Source organism: Columba livia, chromosome 16 (genome assembly GCF_036013475.1).
Source record: "Columba livia isolate bColLiv1 breed racing homer chromosome 16, bColLiv1.pat.W.v2, whole genome shotgun sequence".
Taxonomy (NCBI): domain Eukaryota; kingdom Metazoa; phylum Chordata; class Aves; order Columbiformes; family Columbidae; genus Columba; species Columba livia.
In genome coordinates this window covers 13,006,436-13,029,136 of record NC_088617.1, presented here as the reverse complement: position 1 = coordinate 13,029,136, position 22,701 = coordinate 13,006,436, and the positions used below count along the sequence as shown (strand labels likewise).

General features: G+C 41.3%; 1 protein-coding gene across 21 annotated transcripts in view; it reads right to left on the bottom strand.

The window, feature by feature from the left end:
• Positions 1–17,863, bottom strand: part of RIPOR3 (RIPOR family member 3) — a 52,403-nt gene extending 34,540 nt beyond the window's left edge. For 2 of the 21 annotated variants that reach the window (XM_065032548.1, XM_065032549.1), the window contains exons 1-4: positions 16,785–17,041; positions 11,854–11,996; positions 9,156–9,236; positions 8,995–9,063 (exon numbers count right to left, since the gene is read on the bottom strand). The gene's annotated coding sequence lies outside the window, so the exon portion shown is untranslated. The other 19 variants (XM_065032547.1, XM_065032546.1, XM_065032550.1 and 16 more) reach the window with 14 other exon arrangements.
• Between the last annotated feature and the right edge of the window lie 4,838 nt (positions 17,864–22,701).

Below are 22,701 nucleotides of genomic sequence, written 5' to 3'. Positions count from 1 at the left end.
TTCCTGTGTCCTTCAGCTGAGGACACACACAGAGCGACACCCGGGCGTGTATCTCAGTGCCACTGCTCATGGGCATCAAGCAGTGGCTGCCCTACAACATAAAAGCCAGTTTGAAATCAAGTAAATTATTAGTTGCTATTGAAAATAAACACAACTGAACACAAACTATCAAATGTCAATCACTTCAGCGTCTTAGGATCATGTTTGTGATTCTGGATATATTATGTGATCATGACCATTCATCTTATACTGCTTGATGTTAACTTTCTCCTTACATTTTTAGATTATTGCTGTTATTTTTGTACATAATTTTATTTTTAAATATTACATGAGCCTTACTTCGAAGGACACCAGAGCTATTCTCTCTTCTAGTTGTAGAAACTGAACAGAGTCGATTTCATTTTGTATTATCACGACACAATCTTTTTCTCAATATCAGATGTGCTCAACATTTCATTGGAGGGACTGCAGCCTTGAGCCTAAAATATGTGGCTTATATTTGTGCTTACAGGGAGAATCCTCTTAGTAAGTGGATTTCTGCATGGCATAGTACACAGATTTTATTGTAAGGTGGCCACTTAGAATCTCTATGTTTTTAGATGGTAGTTTTATAAAATTAACTTCAGCTCCATGACAGCCAAACAAATTTGCCATTAATGTATGTTGGTTCTATACCATCTCTCCTGAAACTCAGTGTTCACTGCACATAACCAAAATCCGTGGTGATGAAGCAGATGAACATTTATGGGCTTCAGGGACACTCTCTGGACTTTAAAATTATCTGTGATTCCAACTAATCCTCTGCTGTTTCACAAAAACCTTCAAAGGTGCTAAGTTACTTATTTCACTTCCCTGAATTGATTGTAAACTCCACCACAATAACTGTTTTGCTGCTATAACTGCATCTGTATTAGGGTTTTAGCTGACAGAAATACATATTGCAAACACTTAACCGGCCAAAAGACAACCCTAACACTAGAAAATTTCCAGCAAAAGTCAAATTTAAGACATTTTGCAAACTGGGCTACATTTATCCACCATCACATTGATGTGATCACAATTATTTCTCTTCCTCCCCGTTATTTCCAAACTCAAGAACAATGGAATTAACAAACACTTTTGGATGCTTATGATGGGTGGTATCGATTCCAAAACACTTGCAGCAGACAATGGCATTTTATGACACTGATAAAGAAAAAAGATCGGGTTGTCACAACGTATTGCAATATGGTCAACCATTCTGAACAAAGTCTTAGGGCGGATCTAGGCCTGAACCACTGAAACCTTTCGTGATTTCAACGTACCCTGGAACTGGCTGGAAATTTCTAGACCTTGGCACTTACTTTGTAGCATTGGACATGTAAAGAATCCAGACCATTAAAATTAATGAAACTCCTGGGATGTGATAATAACATGACTCAGCCCTAATTACGCTAAAGGTAGATGTAACGAAGGCTGAACAAAGAATGAAATGTGCATCTTGTGTACCACACAGTGTCAAGTCCACTGGGAAAATACACACTGTATTTAATCTTTGCTCTTTAGCATTCTTTAGAAAAACCATTGACCTCAGTAGCAATGCCTACTCTGCTAGATAAACATTCCAAATTTATGACTAAAACCCTTTAACTTTTAAGCATTTTTGCTCAATTAGACAAACATTCTATTTATACTGCTATTGGCAGCACTAAGAAATATTTCTCTGGTTATTTTTCTAGAGATGAAATATCATTTGAATTAAGGAGACAGAAAGTGCCCTTGATGCTACATGTCAGTATAGCTATTTTAACGCAGCATTACACCCAAACAGGGAAGATTTCTTCAGATCCATCCTTTCTGTGGAAAGGACTCACAGCACAAGGATTCACAGCAGAAAACCATTTCTACCAAAGAAGTACGGTCAGTTACCATGCTCTAAAACCCACTGGATACAGCTGTACAGAGCCATGAACTGTTATTCTTCCACCAGAATATTCTGCTGGTTTAAGAGTGAGCAATGTGAGCAATTACTTAGCGATTTCACTGCAAGTAGAAAATTTTGCTTCCCTACAAACCTGCACATGGGTTCCACAGAACCTCTTGGCCTAAACCTGTTTAACTCAAGATTATTAGACAGACCCTTTACTCTTCACCAAACATAGGTCTGCTGGGTTGTAATTTCAAAATCTTTAATGATTTAGGAATATAAAACCATTTTCAAAAGTAATTTAGGCTCTCAGGAGTTAGTTCAATTGATTTTTAATAAGAATTATATTCACAGCTCACATTATTTAGAAAGACGTGGCTCCAGCGTGTACCTCATTTTGGTACTTTTGAAACCTTTATCTAGGCAGATTCAACTTTTAAATATATATTTAAATACTACATACCTGACATAGTTTCCTCCTAGCCATATTCAAGCCATAAAAGAAAATCAGATAAATGGCTTTGATCCAAGTTATTGCTTTAGTCATTAGGCCCTTCTACAGCTTTATGGCAGCTTCTGGAAATGAACTTGTGGAGCCCAGGTTTCCTATGCAGCAGTAAATCTCCCGAGCAGCCCTCAGCCAGCTTCTCCTGTGCTGGAGGTGGTGTCTCTGATGTAACCATTTCTAGTGTAGTTCTTTGAACGCAGGACTCTGCTTTCAAGTCCAAGATGACCTGTTTTTCAAGCCTGCGATTCAAAACGTTACTGTATTTCTAATTAGTTTTCATCTAAGCATTCAGATCCAAGTTCTATTCTCAGTGACACTGGTGCACATCCAAAGGAAATTAATCTGCCATTTATTCCAGATTTCCAGTAGAATCCCAGCAGCAAATGTTGGCCCATACTTCGTTAATGACCTGGAAACTATTTTTCAAGACATAATTTTGCGGTCAATTTGGTACCTCCCTCTAGTGGCAGCAGATATCAAACAGATGAAGCACAAAGGAGACCTTGTCACAGATCACACGCTGATGTATTGTGCCTATTGCTTTTATGGAAATTCGTTACTTGGAATCAAAGTTGGCTGTAAATCCCACTGTAACTTACTGGTACTGTTGTAATAAGAAAAGAATCAGTTACTGCAAATAACCAAAATCCCCGTTTAATTCCTTTGCCAGTATGTGTCATATTCATGTAGCCACACGTAGTTTCGCCAGGCTTGCCTGGATCCCAGCTCTCCTAGTTGCTGTGAGTACTTCTGCACTGAGTTTTGCTTTCCTCTTTAGGGGAAGGCACAGAACAATTCACCCATTATTAGCTGATTTATGAGCACAGGGCTTGCTGCTGGCTCCTCTGGTTTCAATTTCAAACTTGATGACAAACTTGCAAGCCTGAATCAGAGATTGAGGAATGTGGCAGGCTCCACACGCTAGCCTGACTTGCAGCTTTTTCAGCTTGGGGAGAATTTGGGTCTGCAGTTAGCTACAATATAATGAACACTTAAATTCCTAACAAGAGAAGAAGCAGATGGCACCAAGGGAGAGCAATTTACAAGTGATGAACAGGCTCTTCCATTTCTGACAAAGGCAAATATGCCCAGCAGCAAGGCCCTGAATCCTACCAACTCTGCCCTTGAGAGCTTCCTCCTTCTTAACTGGGAAGCCCAAAGAACATTCTTCTGTAACACATATCTCATTCACCTTGTTTTCCTCAATCTATGCCTGAATGTATGTTACAGATAGACATTAGGTGTGACCGTGTCTCCATCCACCGGTTAATGCAGGAGCCTCCTAAAAGCTTATTTCCAGGTCAATCACGAAATAAGGAAGGTCCTTTATCTCAGCCTTAGGGTTGTAGGAAGTCCCAAGTCTAAGCTTCAATAGAAACCAGCATGATGGATAGATACATGTTTTGATTATTACACTGACAAGGATACATTAACCAAAACAGATGACAAACTTCCAGTAACAATGAAATTTGATGTTCCCGGTATGTGGGATGTATTTTGATATCTTCAAAAACAGAAGCCTGTGAATCACAATATAATGGTATGTGTCCCGGGGCATGCTTCTGGAGTGGGAGAAACTCGCTGTCATTTAGCTGTCTGATCAAGTAAATCGTTCATTTATTAAGAACTAAACCATTAAGTCAATTTCCTGTGGCAACCATGGTTTATTCTCAAAAGTACTACCGAGACAATCTTGTGCCACGGAAATAATGAAGTTGCTAAGTTATGATCAGCATCCCAAAGAACACTGGAAAAAGAAAAGAAGTATACAAAACATCATATAAGAGGGAAATAGGAGAGATAAAAGGTTTATGTTTTAAAGCAAAGTCTTTAATGCTGAGTAGACACAGATTTAGTTTTTTCAAAGTCAGTATTTCCACTATTGATTAGTGAATGTTTGCACCTATCTCATGACAGTGAAAAAGGGTGTATTTTTTAGAAAGAGACATCAAAATCAAGACAATTTAGAATGTCTGTCATGGCCAACTAACAGGCAAAGCATAAAAAAATTATTTGTTGTGTTTGAACATTTTATCTGTGCTGAGTTTACTCAATATCTTCTAACACAGGCTTGACCTCATTATTTTTTCTAACAAATTAGGGCAGCTGTCATAGTAACCTAACACTATGCTCTGTACTAATGTTCCCTTTCTGTAGGCACTCCCCAAGCATGTCAACTTCACCTGTGGAAAAAAACAAGAACCTTTGAATATATGTGGATATATCTGTACTTTCCTCTTCATTTCTTACCAGTTTCTGATACAAACTCTGACATTCCTGGCCCACATTTTTTATGCTATTATTCTCTGCTTTTCTTTGGTTTGGGTTTGTTTTTAATGAGGTGAACTTTGCACAGCCCAACTCTAGCTCCTATAAAAACTGTGTCTTAAATGGCCAGATTTAGTGATTTTTGCATGAAAAAAGGCCTAAATACTAACCGCACTGCTGTACTTGGAAACAGATGTTTTACTCCCTTTAAACTGAATTAACGAGGACAGGAATATGGAACAAATACGTCAGGAAAATTTCTGCCCAGATTTTGAATTTGGAGTTATGGAAAGAGTAGAGAAAAGCCTGCTGCTCCCACACAAAGGGAGGAGAGAAGGATGGTAAATCCACTGACAATGAAACTTCGCAGTGCTACGGTAACTTAAAGGCTCTTCCACTTCGCAGCCCTGTTCATCCCAACACCGGTTCCCTCCACTTAACTCACACAATTATCCCACAGAGACCAGGCCAGACCCTCGGTCTACGTGAACTGCTGTACCTCTATTCAAATCAGCGTATTTACAGAAGTCCAGGCTTTGGCTCTGTATCTCCTTTGCATTTATCAGGTGTGAAAGAAATTTAAATCACTCCTCTCAAGGCTTCTGTAGACCAATTATTGAGGATCAGATATTGTGAAGCCCGTAACTTCTGACAGAAGTCTGACTAACCATGAAAAAATTTTAAACTAATTTTGCCCATCAGCATCTTCTTATAAAATAAAGTGTCTTCTGCTGCTAGTTAAGAAATAGATAAGGTTTTTAGGACCACCGCTTCTCTGCCTAATCTTGCACCCGTCAGAGTCACCGGGAGCATTGCCAGAACTTCAGAGGGAGCACAAACACGACCTTTGGAGGCATGATTTGGCGCTCACACTGGAAAAATGCATTAGTGACTGGCTTTCTATAGAATAGATGCATCAGGTTTTCCCTCTTGTTCGTAGCTTAAGCTTCTTTACAAGTTTCTTCTTGATTTGTCTTGATATGCTCTTCATAAGTACGTTCCCTCGCAGTACAGAGCAGGTTCCCTGCACTAAGCCAAAGCAGCAAAACTAATTTTCTGCTGCATAAGGCTTTGTGAGACACAGTCACCACATACAGAGGAAACTGGGTTTAGTGGGGCCCTAGTTCCCCAGGGCACTACCATAATATAAATTATTAATAACAAAAATAAACATTGGCTAGCTTGAACTTATCTTCATTCCCTTAGAGCTTATTTTTGTGATGGAATTAGCTAAATAAAGCCCACTTGAAAGAATGCTCAATTGCAAACTATCCAAACAAAACAAAATGGAACTAATTGGTTCTTAAATATTAAACATTCAAAAGGAGATGGCTTTGGAAACAGCTGAAAGACTAATGTGTATTAGGATACATATGGTGAAGCAAGCAATTAAGCAAAATGCAGTCTGAACTGGACTACATGTACTTTTAAACCAGATATTCAAGCTTTGTCAGTCTGGTTCTGCCTAGAAGACAGCTTTTGATTATTTCAAGCCTAAACAGAATTACAGCAATACTCTTCCTCAAAGAAGAGTCAAACTTGTGTGCTGATTCCAGACATAGTTTGCCCAGGAAAGACTACAAAAATCTGTAATCATCACGACTCCATGGAGCACCACTTAAACCTATTTCAGCCTAGAAAATATAGCTTAGCAAAGACTACTGTTTCAAGTGTTTTTCCTAAAGCAGCTGTTTCCCTGGAAGGTGTGTAGGGAGAGCTCACATACCCGGTTCTGACAACACGTCTCCAAAGGAGCGTGGTGCTGCCTTCCTCCAGAGTAACTGAGCACAGATCGGCCTTGGCCTTTATAAAATTCCTTTCTTCAGCTGTTTTGTTACTGTCATTTAGTTCAAATGTTTCACAGTCACAAAATAGAAAAAATCTATTTGGGCATACGAAAACTCTCTTTTGAAATTCACTAAAGGTTAATACTGGTGACATGGCCATGAGCCAGCACTGGGCCCTTGTGGCCAGGAAGGCCAATGGTACCTGGGGTGGGTTAGAAGGGGGTGGTCAGTAGGTCAGAGAGGTTCTCCTGCCCCTCTGCTCTGCCCTGGGGAGACCACACCTGGAATATTGTGTCCAGCTGTGGCCCCTCAGTTCCAGCAGGACAGGGAACTGCTGGAGAGAGTCCAGCGCAGCCACCAAGATGCTGAAGGGAGTGGAGCATCTCCCGTGTGAGGAAAGGCTGAGGGAGCTGGGGCTCTGGAGCTGGACAAGAGGAGACTGAGGGGGGACTCATTCCTGGGGATCAATATGGAAAGGGGGAGTGTCAGGAGGATGGAGCCAGGCTTTTCTCAGTGACAACCAGTAACAGGACAAGGGGCAATGGGTGCAAACTGGAACACAGGAGGTTCCACTTAAATATGAGAAGAAACTTGTTCCTGGTGAGGGTGGCAGAGCCTGGCCCAGGCTGCCCAGGGGGGTTGTGGAGTCTCCTTCTGTGCAGACATTCCAACCCGCCTGGACACCTTCCTGTGTAACCTCATCTGGGTGTTCCTGCTCCATGGAGGCATTGCACTGGATGAGCTCTCCAGGTGCCTTCCAACCCCTGACATTCTGGGATTCTGTGATTCTGTGGTGCCACACTTATTTCTTAATTCAGAAGTAATTCTAGCAAGACCAGAAAATGATGTCTCTAACGCGACTGGAATTTGTAAACACTAAAAAACTATTTCTACATTAGAATTGAGCAAAAAGTAGCTAAGTTATAACCAAAATAACACAGTGAAAATAATTTTTACAATTAATTAATGGTAGAAAAGCTATTTTTCAGAGGACCACTGTGTGCTGCGACGTGAAATGGGACTGGTGGTAAGCCACGGAAAGTGCACTGCCTCATCAGCCACATGTTTACTTCCCACTTATCAACAACCCACACTACCAAGACTTCTGCCAGAGATAATAAATTCCTGGAAATGGCAGACTCTTCCACATCACCCAGCCCAAGCACAAGAGACGTACTCACTGGGAGGAGAAGGCAGACGTTACTGGAAGTGCTAAGCAGAAGTTGCCCAGTAGCAGGATCAGCTGAGACCAAACCACTTCGACATTTAGGCCAAAGGCTAATCTAATTTTAAGGTCCCTTGAAATGTTATGAATATCATCAACAAACATGGTGAGAGTCGCTCGTGAAAATGCATTTCAGTTTTGTGCACACACGAAAAACTCAATCAACTCTCTGTCTCAAATTTCTTCAAAGACTTTGAAGGCAATTGTTTGTTCCCTGAGGACTCAAAGCTTTTACTGTAGCTAGCAGTCACATCTGCTTAGTGTTTCACATTTTTCAGCATCACAAGGGGTTTCTCCTATACCTTGGACTGGTTTACTCTGCATCTATGTGTAAGTACAACAAAACTCCAACAACAGAGATAACTGAGGTCTTCTGCCAGTGTGTTTCTACTGCTCTCCCCGAAAGACACGGGCAATCCTGGCAAAAGGCGTATTCTATGAGTATTTTTGCCAGCTCAGTTAAATCTTTACGGGTTTCATTTTTTAATGTTCCTCTTAGTTGTCACAGCTATGGCAGAAATTTTGTAACATAGATCTATACAGTTACACAAGAAAGCTTTGTTGTTTTAATACATATAGTATAGTTTTGAAAGGTATTAGTAGTCTACAGATAATCTAAAAAATCCTTTGATGTGAATGCCTTCTGTGTAACTATACTACCAGCACCTCGCTGCTATCAGAATATTCATATTTGTTACTACAAAAAGTTCTAGAATGAATGGCACAACTTGGCAAGCCTGTGCTTTCTATCAGTGCATTTACAACTATCCCCCAAACTTAAAATAATTAGTATGCACAGATGCACAAGTTTACTGTGCACTATAACGGCTTCTGCATGTGCACCTTTTCTAATTCAGCCATGTTGGTAAAAGAAACTGTTTTTCACAGACTTCACCCAATTTAGCTGAGGGAAGGAATCTGTAATATAGACCAGGTTTTAAAATCTATAGAGAGGGGCTTATTACTTGTGGTTTTTTTAGATACTACAAGGACTTCATTAGTACAGATGTACTGCTATGAAGCATCAGGGAAACTGGATTGGCATACAACGCTGTCATAACAATACAGCAGCAGGAGCTTTTAAATCATATGGCTATGTCATTTAAAAAAACCTCAACTGAGACAAAATTATAGCAGTACTACATTTAAGAACAGAACAAGGCTTAGTATGACTGCATGGCAAGCGTAGAACAACTACAATTCTCAGGTTACAAAAAAAGTCCTTCATGCCTCATAAAACAAGACTCATTTTTGTGATGTAAATTGACTTCGTCTGCGTTACCCAGACTCCATTACTTACCTATGAGCCAATTATAATTGAGGCCACTTTTGCAGAATAGGATTGTGCCACTTCACAAAACTGGGAACCCTGTAAGAAAATTCTCTTAGTTCCTCTTCAACGTGGAAGGAGTGAACTGTAATGCCAACATATACGGACTCAAGAGAGTGAAGAGCTCTTACCCAAGAGCAAAGAGCTAAAGACTGAAGGTATCAACCAGGTCACTGTACATTCTGATCCTTAATTCATCAGCTCCTACTGTCCTAATAGAACAGAGACAAACAGTCGCCTTCAGAATGTGGTGTGCAGGGAAAAGCCAGCCAGGTTTGCATTAAGTTATAGTTATTAGAGCTGCAGAGAGATCTAACAGAAAAACGGACGGCCAAATGCATAGTCTATATTCCCATAGCTGTTGCTGGATTGAGAATTTAAGGAGTCCTAGTGATGGTTGAGATCACCAGCAAAGAACTTTAAATGTCAGGGCAACACACAGGCACGATTTGTGAAAGACAATCACCACACCTCTCGCCAGACGAGCCTGTGCTGAGGGCAGCAGTGTCCAGAACGCTGGCAGTGCTCTGAGCACACCAGCCGTACGCCTTCCCATCAATGAGGAACCGCGCCTGGCTGGACAGGCAGCACGTACAACAGTACGTCCCTGTCATGTTCTGTGTCCCCTGGCAGTTCTCCCACCCTTGTCATATGAACCTCAAACCATCACTGCATGGATCATAGATCTCACAAACTTGCATTTGTGATCCTCTACAGAATGGTCATTGAGAGTGTACAGACCAGAGAACTTACTGGCCAAAAATCACTCTTGAGTGATCTTCAAAATTCAGAAACAACCATTCAGATTTAACATATGCATGTCGACAAATGATTCCAACAATATACTAACTCAGATTCAGAATTAAATCCAGATCTTGACACAGTTACAGCAGCAATGGCACACAGTGCATCCAATGCTATAATAGAAAAATGCTGTTTTGCTCCATATGACTTGGCTTATTCAAGAGAGATATTTTACAATAAGCTACAGTTTTATTGTATTGTAAAGATAATCTGACAATTACAGGTCAAAATATACTTGCTTATTGCCTTAAATGAAATGAAGAGCAGTCAAATTAATACACATAGAGGGGAAGATTCATAATGTGTTACTACAGCTCTGGAGGAGACAAGCTAGGCTGGGCAGATGAAGAAGTTCTGTCTGAACTGGAGATCTCACCAGAAGATACTGTGTGTGCTCTTATCCCAAGCCTTCTCCTGCAGAGCACATACTCCTTCGACTTGTGGGTTTTTTCTTGAAGAACCCAAGCTCAAGCAATTTTGAAATACTTTGCACTGCTACTAACTTGTTTTGCACTCACTTCTGATGTTTATTTGTTGGCAACTGGGATGCCTGCACTGATTTTTCTAAGGTTATTTAAATTATTCTTTATTTGTTAACAAATTATATTGCTTGCACAACACATCGGCATGTGAACACTTCAGAAAAAGGGAGGGGCACAACTCAGCCTCACTGGAATTAGGAACAAGATGCAGTGACTTCAGCAGCTACACAAAGGCTGGCTCTATTGTTTCAGCGGGAGTCGTGGGTAATTAAAGGAGTATTCTACATGCAGGACTCTCTTCAAAGGTGGCGTTACCTCCAGGATCACTGTGTGGGCTTCCATTTCAGACAATGAATAACAAAAGCCTAGTGACAAATCTTCATGAAGTCTGGGCATATACTATCGTACTAAAAGCCTGAAAAAGGCACATGGCAATGTGTAGTTATATATGTCTATACAACAAGCATACGGTGATGCTGAAGCTGTGAAGTTACTGAGAGAATTAAATCGATTCATTTTTAGACAGGATCCATCCATTTTAACGGTACTTTTGTTTCACCTTCCATTGTAAAAAACAAGTAACCAACTTGCTACAAATCAGTTATCTTCAAAACTTCAGAAAAGCCTTGGAACTTTCCTTATAGATCAAGTATTGGTCACATTTTCACTCACAGTTACACAACATGCACTCTATTGTAATAATTGCACAAAGAGCTGCATATGCATTTGAAATACCTCTGCGTGTCAAATCTTTCTGAAAACTCTGGGCCTACTATTTTAACTTTACAGATCTCATCAAACAAAATCCTTCCTTATAATTCAGAGAAACCTTCTAAACTCTTCTTGTATAATTTCAATTACATAAGGTAAAAATTGCAGACATTCAGCCCACAGATAAACTGAAGGTTATTTACATTATATTTTGTCTGCACTACTAGAAATATAAACCAATTCAGGCTAACACTTCCGCAGTAAACACTAAGATTTTAAAGTACACTGAGGTCTTTGAACTGCCTCCCTGTTGTTTATCTGTTCAGTTCGAGTATTGGAGAATGACTCTTCCCTCTTCAAGTCTGTGTCAATTTAAATAATAAACCAGAGGTTATGTAAGTGCAGAGAATTATGGAAAAAATGCAAGTGGAAAGTACATATTTCTAAAATGCACTTGAATAACTCACATGCAGCTGAACTGACATTATTCAAACTTTCCAGTCTTATTCAATACTGGATTGAAACCAAGCACGAGAAATTTCAGGCCCAAAGGACATTTTTAAGAAAACTGTAAGTACCTATATTTCTAGTTTACAGTGTCTGTCTGGGAAAGCTCTACTGCCTAAAGAAAGACTAACTCACCTTCTCCTGGGATGAGACAAAAGGGGTGTGAACTAATGAATGGGACATTCAGATCAGTTTACAAACGTAAGGCCTGATTTAGCCCCAAGGAGAACCAAACCAGAAACCTGGACTCAGATCTCTGTGGTCTTCTAGGGAAATATGGACGCCAACTCAGATCCAAATTTCACACTGAAAGTTCATTTCTAACCTGTGCAGACACAAGCTCTGGGCCCGGCTCTGCATTCCTTCCACACCCACAGCTGGAGTTCTGCCTGAATCAGGAATGCAAGAGAGAAATGAATTTCTTATCTTCATGGCTGATCTTGTTTGGTGATGCACATGTCTGTGAACCTGCCAAAATTCAAATGTGTGACTCAGTATACAGTCTAATTCCAAAACTGATGGGTTTCAAAAGATTACTCTTGTAGGACACTTAAACTAAGGTCAAATTATTTTCATGAGCATATCTGATCGAACTCTAATATACCTGGATATATTCTTATACTTCTGTTATAAACTATTCCATCAAAGGAAAAGTGAAGATCTCAGATTTGAATAAAAAATTAGTATCAAAGGAAATAAATTACATCTTTCCAAACCAAGGGACATTTAAAAGTCTGGCTATATGAAAAAAAGATTTTTAAAAAATAAATTTCACGGAGGGAAAATAATGAACGAAACAAGCAATTATAAAACAAAGCTTCTTGGCATAACACCATATGTTCATTACCCTCCAAAATCACAGAGTAGCATTACTCATATAGATGCATATGGTAAAATATTTCCATCACTCCAAAGAGACATGAACTTCAGCCTGGGTTTTGATAAGATAAATGCAATTATGTTTCCTTCAGCTATGTTTCCACCCAGCCTTCCTGGATGTTTTTCTCATTATTCTACCCCAAACGGTGTGCAAAACAGTAAGATACAGACATCCTTTTGTGGTCAAAAAAGTGAAAAGGGGATATTAAGGTAAATGATGTTGCATGTTGTTCAGACAAACATTTTTGTAGCAGTTGACAAAAAGATATGATGAGTAGAGTATCCTGTGGCAAGTATTCTGAGAAAAAGTAATGCTACCTAAAATCAAGGGCTTTGGCTCTTTAAAGCTTCCAGGGCAAGACTGAAAACAAAATATTTCCTATATACATTCCACCTTTCATCAGCATGTCAATTGTAGTAAGAAAGAATGTGCTACTAACTCTCAGCATCAAAATCTGGGATAATTTTATCTAGTCAAATGTTTCCCTCCTTTCACAGAAACAGCTATTCTGGAAATCTATTCCAAAGCAAGTTGCAAGTGAAGCTAAGTCAATCAGCTAGCGCACCGCACGCTGCTCAAGAAAAGAGCTTCTAAAAGTGAGTCAGGATTTAATAAAAGAGTCTCTAAGGTACATCACTTGTGCCCATAATAGAATATTTTTCAATTTTCAACCCTATATAAAGAATTTTGAAATGCTAACAGATGTATGAAACAAAAAAGCAAAATTCTCCCCTAGTCTCTGCTGTGCACGTGTACAACACACACAGGAACCAATGAGAAGCTCTAAAACAGGAATGCTGCTTTGACATTTTCCACTAGAAAGACAATTTGCTCACAATTCCTTCTCCCTTTAAATTGTTTCTGTGGCAACACATCTGGTGCTGTAATTCTGGGCCAGAACATTAACTATCCTGAAAGAAGAAAGTCATGTTGTTGTTCTGGTCTGCAAGAATGTGAAATAGAGATCTGCAAATACATGTAATCAGATCACCCTTTTCACCTCCACAGGCACATGGAATATTAGCTACCGATATTTACGTATAGCTTAGAATTACAAATTGAAGAATGTTTCTACAATGGTTAGAGAAAACTCTTGTGGTGAGCACACATTCTACAAGCCAGCTTTTTTTAAACAAAATGACGAGTGCTTTATTACTACTGGCCCTACCACATGAAATAAGTGAGGAAAGTATTCAGCTAAGAGGAACAAGGTCCATTCTCTGATCATCAATAGAACCCTCCCTATGTAATGGAGAAAGATCGATATTGATTTCTTATCATTTCCCCAGTACTATGTAAATATTACTGTATTGTGACCATTTTACAGATGAGATATGTCAGAAGCCCAGAAGACCAAAATGTCTGAAGAGTCTGTTAAATTCTGATGCCTCTATTATTAGTTATTCGCACTGAAACTTGGAGTCCTTGGCTCTTGGAGCTCTTGAAGATCAATGGATTTTACTGGTCTTACTTGAAATTATAGGAACCTGATGACTCTTACTGGAAGTCTTGGACATCCCAGCCTGGGCTGCCAGCATTCTCCCAATTCGTAGTCTGAACAAATTAGTTGTAGAGAAAGGAAGAAAAACAAGACTAAAAACTTAGAGCCCCAAGTCAGTTTGTTTTCTTAATCACTAATAGTCCTGACAATTCAGTCGGAAATCTTAAAGTCATTTGGTATGACTATAATCCAATGACAATTATTATGGGTATTTTACTGTGCAACTGAGATTGACGCCTCAAGATATAAACTCTACCGTATATGTTAATTCATGATAGAAAGGCCAGAGCAATTTGTAAGGGCTACCACATAACTCAGTCTGGGCTAGTGAGAGTTAAAAATATAACAAAAGTGGATTTTTGCTACTCCATCAAGCAGGTCAGGGATGAATTCATGGAAAGAACATATCTGATGAATAACAAAATATCACTGACACAGTTACTTTTCCAATAATAATTGCATTTTAAGTTCCCCATGAAACTAATTTTATTATTTAATTTGAAACAGCTAAATTCAAATCTAGATCGGTTACACATAATTTGGTTTGCTAATTTTCTGTATTAGTGACATAGAAGACAAGATCATCTTGGTGTTCTGATCCTCTAAATTATTAATGATTAGATGTATTGATTGGCTGAAAATGAAATTCTTTCCCTAAAAAGTTGAATTGAATATAAATGATGGGTTTGAGGCATTCTGTCTTTGAAGGCGTACTGGTTTAAAGCAATCTGTGCTCAGGGAGAATAAACTGGCAACCGAAATGGAAAAGTTGAAAAAATGGACAAAACCTGGTATTTCATAAATACGTGTGTCCCTTTTGCACTTCTGGAGGTGCCACCTCACAATTCGAATTAAACCCAGCACCTGGAGCACCTGCAGTCATTAAAGGTCCCTTGCAAGACTTGCTGTCTGTATAATTTTGGATCATCACCAACCAATTACCTTCCAAAATTCAATTCTGGCCAACAACAGTCTAGATAATTCAGCTCTGTCTGTTCCCTTTTTCTGAGCCTTTTGGCTAAGATTGAGTGTGTGTATTTAACTAATATTAAACCTACGACTTTACATAAATATCTCCTTCACTTCCAATCTAGCCTTTCTACTTATTTCACCCAAATGGCATAATTAACAAACCTGCTGGGACAGTTCTCACTCTCTTGCTTTACCTTGTACAACTTTCTGTACACAGAACCTCTGTTCTTGTCCTGGTGCACTATAACCCCCGTTACCACTCCTCAAACCCCTGAAAAAGAGACACATTAAAACCAAAACTTTCCCCATAGACTGAGTCTGGTTTCCCTTTCTAGCCATAATGGATCTATTCCACTTCTCGGATTCTTTATGATTATATTGCAAAGGAGTATTTGTGAAGGAATTAGCTGGGGAAGGGAACAAAGTGATATTGGAGGATCTGCTATTACAGGGTCCCAGCTCCCTGCCTGGATTGCTCTGAAGGAACCCAGTGCCAGAGTGAACATTGCAGAGTAACTGTGCTGCTGCTTTTTGTCTTGACAGAAGGAAATAATCTCATTTTTATACTGCCCCTTAGGGAATACCATTACATAACTCACTGTTTGGCCTATATTTCCCTGTTCTTGGCTCCATGTGGTTAACAGAAGTAACCACAATGTTACTGACTGACTTGAGAATCGAGCACTACACAGGGACACAGGACCTGTCCTCTCAGGGAAGCCCTTTAATTCCTGTAAACAGCATCCAGACTCTAATCATAGGAAAACTTTACCAAGCTAGTTGTTCGCTACTGTATCGCATGTGTTGTATCTCATACAAGTGCCTGTCTAGACCTGGGGCATAAAGCGGGCTTGGCCTGCCATTCAGTAACAGCTACAGCCCATTTTGGCAGGTTTGTGCAGCTTTTCCTGCACTTCTACATGTGGTGCTTATGTCATCCCCTCTGCAGAATTCAGAGCAGCAGCATGTAAGCGATTAACTGCACAAGAAATGAATACAACAGCAAAGAAGTTTTTAATATGCATGTTCCTTTAGACACATCTTTCTCAGACATATCTCTCCATTCAAGATGAAATGTTCCCTCAGGTACTTTTTACATTGTTTACTACCCTTACAAATTAGTTTCCCTTGCCTTTTTTTTAATTAAGGTCTTTCCAAAAAGAATATGTAATGCCCCTCATTAATAGGTGTAGCTCCCGTTTTACAGCTGTGAAAACACAGGTAGAGACGGATTAAGTCTTGATCCCAACAAAGGAAATGACTGAATCAGGAGTTGAGTACTGGTGCTGTACTCTGACTCTGGTTCAATACTCAAGAAAATGCTCAATAAATATGTAACCTTAGTTTTCAAATTCCTCCAAGTTTCTTTGGTTGATGAACAACTCAATTTCCATATGGCCCAACTTATTTAAAACACTTTTTAAAAGGGAAATTAAACTCTGTCTGAAGCTAAATGTAACTGGGCTGTGACCCAAAACCTCAATTCGTATTTATGAGCAAATAAAATGTTATCTCCACGCAGACAAAAAGAGTTCACTAAAATATAACCAGCCCATGCAATGACATCTCCAAAACACAAACCCTACAGGATGGCATAAACATTGTCCTGCTCCTCTTTTCCAGCAGCTCCAGCCGAGTGTTCACGTCCCAGGGGGTTCCTGGGTGTTTCCTGCTGTGAATGTGTTTACCCCTGGATAAAAAGCTGCCGCCACTCTTTGCACCAGTGCAGCCTCTGAAGGAATATCAGCATCCTTCGGAGCTTGCCTTACAGATACTTACAGATGTCCGCGGACTCCTAAGGAGCCTACCCCCCCTATAGGTGACATGCACCCCCCTATAGGTGCCATGTACCCCCGCCATAGGTTCCATGCCCCCCTCTCGGTGCCCTGCAGCTCTCACCTACCGATGCGGTGCCGGAGCCTCCCGCTGTCCCGCGCGTCCCGGCCCCGTCTCTCCGCCGGGTGCCCGGAGCGGCGGTCCCGACGCGCCCCTGCCCCGCACCTCCCGCCGCCGGGCAGGGCGGGGGTCGCTGCCCGCGTTCCGCCGGCGCTCAGCGGGGCGGGACAGCGCTTCTCCCCGCCCGGAGACACAGCCGGCACCCCGCGCTCCCCCGGGAGCCCCCGGCGGGATCCGCTCCGCGGTTCTCCGCGGCCAGGTGTCCCTTACCTGCCGTGCGGGCGGCGAGGCGCGGAGCGCTGTTCCGCGGCGCGGGGAGGCCGGGCAGCTGGGAGGGCCCCGATAGCCGCCGCTTATCGCCGCTGCCTGTCACCCAGCTGGGCTCCGTTTCCAGGAAGCCGCGGCTCCGGAACGCTTGTTTGCTGCTGGATGTCGATGGCCCCGTCCCGCTCGCTGCCTCCTTCCCTCCCTCCCTCCGACCCCCCTCATCCTGGCAGGGGGGCTGGGAAAGTGCAGCGCTGCTCCAGCACATGCCGAGCCTGCGGTCGCGGCCCGGACCCTCCGCTGTTCATCACGGAGCATCCCAGGCGCCCCCTTGCTCGCTTCAGCTGTTTTACTCCAGGCCCCACCGCGCCGCAGGGCAATGACAAACCGGGGACACACGGCCCTGCCCCCCTGCTTATTCCTCCGTTCCCCTGCTCCCCTCAACTCTTACTCCTTCACTTCTTCCCAGGCATTTTCTCCTGTGCCCAGATTCGCTCCCTTCCCATCTTCCCCATCCATTGCTCACTCCTTTTCCCTTACCCTGCTCTCTCTTCACCATCCCTTTTAAGGCTCCCTCCTCCTACAAGCTTCAGTCTTTCCCTAATCATAATCTTTCTCTTATTGCCTCCTCCCTTTTTGTATCCTACCCTCCCGTGGCTTTTCTGTAATTTGCCATGTCGTTGACTCCTTGTCAAGCACATCCCACTCAAGCCCCTTCTGCTGCACCCACCACTGACCTCTTGTTGCTTCTTCAGGCAGGTACTGTTCCTCCAGAATGAGCTCCCTTCTACCAGCTTTCTAGACACCTTCCTGATAATCCTGGCAAAAGAAGATGTGAAATCGTGATGTAGCAAGCAGGCTGACATCCTCCCAACGCCTCCCCACACGAACCCACACAATTGCACCTCTTTTCTTTTGAACAATGCCTTGCCCGGCCTTTTGTAAACACCAACACAGAACCGTGTTCCTGCCTTGGGCAAAGCACCCTGGATTACAGTATGTCTCATCCCTCTTCCATTTTCCCTGATGTTTTTTATCATCATTTCCCCATCAGGTTGGCATGCTGAATGACTGACAGCACAGGAATCTAGACACTCCCCATCAGCTGACCGTGCGGAATTTGGACATGCTCTCATGATAACTTTATTACTAATGGTGTTTGCTCCCCTCTTGACCATATTCAGCAATATTTAGGACACACACCAGACTCTTCCATCCTGTTTCAGGAGGATAAAACACAAACAAACAAGTTCTCAATGCACCAGATGACCAGAGATCCCATACAATAAACTGCTGGGGCACAGTTATTACTTTCTTTCGCAGTACTTTATGAAGTTGATTAGGATTTGGATTTTTCTATGAAAGTCTTCAAAGAGGCAAGGGAAGATCTCTTGCACAGCTGAGTATGCTTTTAAGAGGCATGAGGAATTGACACACATGAAAGTGAGGGCAATAAGATACAAAAACAGATGGGCTGGTGGACTTGGCTGAGCAAACAACTCAGACACTTTAGGGTTTATATATATTAGAAAGTACAGTGCTGAGATGCAAGTAAAAGTGGATTTCATGCCGGATCTGGAAACTGATTGGGTTTTAGAGCACTGGAAAAGGCAATGGTGATACAGCACGGAAAGGCTAGTTAGTATCAGAGCTGGTGTACCTAGCAAGACAAACAAGGAGGTGCAAATACATGGACTTGTACAGGTGAGTACAGAACATATGCTAATTATTGTAATGCCGATCTTGATTTTGGTAGGATTTTGGGGGTTATGATCAATCACACTGGTGGCTTGAAGAATCCTACACTCAGTAAATATAATGCAGCAGGTCAAGATCAGAAAGATGGGGACAGACTCTTTAGCAGGGCGTGCTGTGATAGGATGAGGGGTGATGGTTTTAAACTAAAAGAGAGGAGATTCAGGCCAGATATAAGGAAGACATTTTTTACACTGAGGGTGGTGAAACATTGGAAGAGGTTGCCCAGAGAGGTGGAAGATGCCCCATCCCTGGAAACACTCAAGGCCAGGCTGGACCGGGCTCTGAGCAATCTGATCTGGTTGAAGATGTTCCTGCTCACTGCAGGGGTGTTGGACAAGATGACGTTTGAAGGTCCCTTCCAACCCAAACTATTGTAAGATTCTGTGTTTCTAAGATACAGCCAGCTACGTCCCGCCCCTCTGCTCAGGTTTTCCAGCCTTACAGGACAGTCAGCAAAGCTAGATGTGTGCTCCAGCCTCACCCACCAGAGTGAATGGTGTCACACCGACTCACACAACACAGGACTATGCTCACACGGGGACTGGGAACTGCAGCCGTTGCAGTACAGACTCATGTCCTTGTGTGGCAGCTCCATAACAGGGTGGAACACAAGGGCTATTCAAAATCAACTGAACTGGATTTGCAGGAGGACATTTGTCAGAACACTAAATCTCTGCAGGAGCCCTATGCAACCTGTTGACCAAAAAACCTTTGCTGTTACTGTCATTTCCTCCTAAACATGAGATTTATAATAAATTTCACAGACAGGACTGACCCTCAGCTAAAGCAAATGATCAAGGTTTCATCACTCCTGATGCAGATGTCCCTATTTACTTCAGTGGAGAGGCCTTACATGTTTTTATTCCAGTTTATTTTTTATGATCTTCATTTGCTGTGTCTTCATCTGGTATGTTTATGTGGCTGATGCTTGGTTTTCATTATTTTTAACTGCATTTCAGATTATTTGCTCTATGGTTTTGTTCACATTCTCCTTTTCCATGAAATTCTAATAAAACACTTGGCTACAGATTTTCCAAATTGAATACTGATGTTTAGCGCAGCTAATTATGTAGCAGGGTTCAAAGTAAGTTCTATAATGTAACAATTTACATATTCTTGAAAACAATGGACACAAACATACAAATTATTGTTACAAGCTAGTTTCACATTCTTCTGGAATTTCCTTTAAAAATATATATGCTTAGTATTCTCACGCATATGAAAAGCAGTAAATACTCCAGTGTTGGCATCGTTATAACATATACAAAAAAACCCCAACACAGTCTGATGTGTCTTAGACCTAAAGGGACATTAAAAGCATGCTAGCACATTTTCTCCAAGGATCCCAAAGCACTTCACAAAAGCACAAATTCAGCCACTCAGCTTCTATCAAGTAGCATGACAGTGATATACAGAGATCATTTAACAATTAAATATTCAGGATGGTTGCAACAATATTATACATCTAGTGTTTTGGCCTCAGCAATGTTCTGGCATAAGCAGATTAACTATAATCTCACTGTTTAAATACTGAATTAAATAATTTCTGTTTGTTTTCTAAACCAACTGAGCTACAGACAGCAAAGTCTGTGAGCAGACCAGGCTTCTCAGGAAGATGCAGACTAAAGTGACGTTTAGAAAGGCTACTATAAACCATGACTCTGTTTAGAATAGCAATAACTGAGTAGTTAGGCCTATTAATATGATCTTTTATACCAGGCTGACTTAGAGAAAGCAATCTTTTTCTTGCTGCTCTTACTGCAAGCAGTATGTATGCACACATTTGCTTGTGCCTTCACCCCACCCTTTCTATGTTGTATTATTTTAATTTTAGAATACTACTGAAATGTTAATAAATTTGAAGTAATTTGCATAGAAGTAGATTATCTGCCAATCTATCAATGTATTGACCAGGCTCTTCCATTACTGTAGCAAAACAAACTTCAGACTGTGTTATAACAAACCATCCCTACATAAAGAGCATTTACTCAGAATTTCTGAGGGTGTGTTATAGTAAGATTAAACCGTAATTACACACATCCACAGTTCTAAGCACATGATTATTTTTGCTTCTTTGTGCATGTATCTGCATTGGAGTTTATAGTTCACAGTATTATAACTCGGGAGGGAAACAAAGAGATGAGCCAAGAGAAGCAAAGAATATCTTCTAAAAGCCGAATGCAACTGGGATAGTGGCTGAACTCACATGGATTCAGTATTTCCAAATGTAAAATACATGGAAAAATAGAATTGCTTTTCTATTCCCCTTGGCTTGTACTTTTCTATTTTTACTTATTACCACTGCATCAGTACTATTTGTTTAATAAACAGTGACAGTTCTATTATGTTAGTGTATAAACATCTGCCTGCTTAAACTCTGTAGTTTCACAGTGGGTTTGACTTGCTTGTGTCCTCACACATAAAAACACTGAGGAGAAAAGGCCTGTGTTGATCTGAATTGTTTAAATACAATCATTGTTTTACATTTTCCCAAAATGCTGCTAACTTCATCTTACGACTTCAACAACAATATGATGAACTATTAAACGACGACAAGAATCATTTAATGTGTCAATCACAAACCCACGTAAGGTTACGAGAGGAGTTATTGTGTCAGAAGCACCTCGTACAGCCGTGGCCAATGTCACGGTTCCCAGCGGTGGCCGCCGGTCCCCGCGGAGCCCCCGTGACCGGGCCCGGCGCCCCCTGGCGGCCCCGCCGCGCAGCGCCACGCGTGACCCGGCCGGTCCCCACGACACACGGCTCCCGGCGCCCATCCACCTCTGCACATCCGGAACATCAGCGTCACCCGAGCACGCGTGAGCGACCTGGGATGACTCGCGGATTATCCAATAACAATTCGCTCATAATAAGTCCCAAGGAATTATTTTATAAAGAGCTCTCATTACTTTCGAAATTGGATGCGGGTGTCATTTGCAAAATTAATTGTCTCACAGTCAGACAAGTCACAGGATCACAACAGGTCCTGCGATCACTTCCCCTTCTTTGATCATTTCTTGCATGAGCCGGTGGTGTGGCCAGCTTGGAGGACACTGATTTGTTTCTAGCAGTTCCAAGAGAAGGCAGACACAGAAAACCACATCAGCTCAAGAAAACGGACCTAAATACAACATTTCTGAAAGATTACCTGCAAAAGTATGGGGCAGGAGGGACATGTTTACAAGAGTGATACACAAACCGGCAATAAGTGATGTCAAAATAACAGGGTGACGCAGAGATAAACGTCACACCCTGGGGGACAAGGGGACACAAAGACAACACGGTCCAATCCAGCTGTGAAGCAAGTTACTGTGTAATGGAGCTGGATGTTTAGAAAAGATTAAACTGCTGGAATCCGTAGTAGCTTGTTCACTTTAAAACTCAAATGTTATCCTTGTTTGATAGGAAATTACTTTTAACACCTTACAAAGCCAAATAATTTGCTTTATTATTTGTAGTCACAAATAATTTTAACATCAACTACCATTCTGTATAAAAACGTTATTTTTTAGTAAAAGGCCCCAGCGCTCATTATGCAGCAGATGGCACTTGAAGTATTACTTATTCTACATTACAGCCGCTAGCAGAGGGCATTGTTTCGCTCACAAATAGCAAGAACATCTTTTCCAGACAAGCTTAAGAGCAAAGTCTTTATTCCAAAAAAACTTGTTATTTTTCTAATTCTTTAAGAATAAGACAAAATGAAAATTCTAAGCTGCACCAAGTGAAGTTTAAAATAGATTTTGGAGTAATTATTCCTTTGAGCTGTCATAATTTTTCCAAATTCTAGAGGAATACTCAGCAAGCACTGGAAAGACAAATAAGCAAGGGTCACAAATTACTTTGAGGAAAACCCACTAAGTGTTATCTATTGACCTGTACAGCTCGAGCACCAGCAGGGT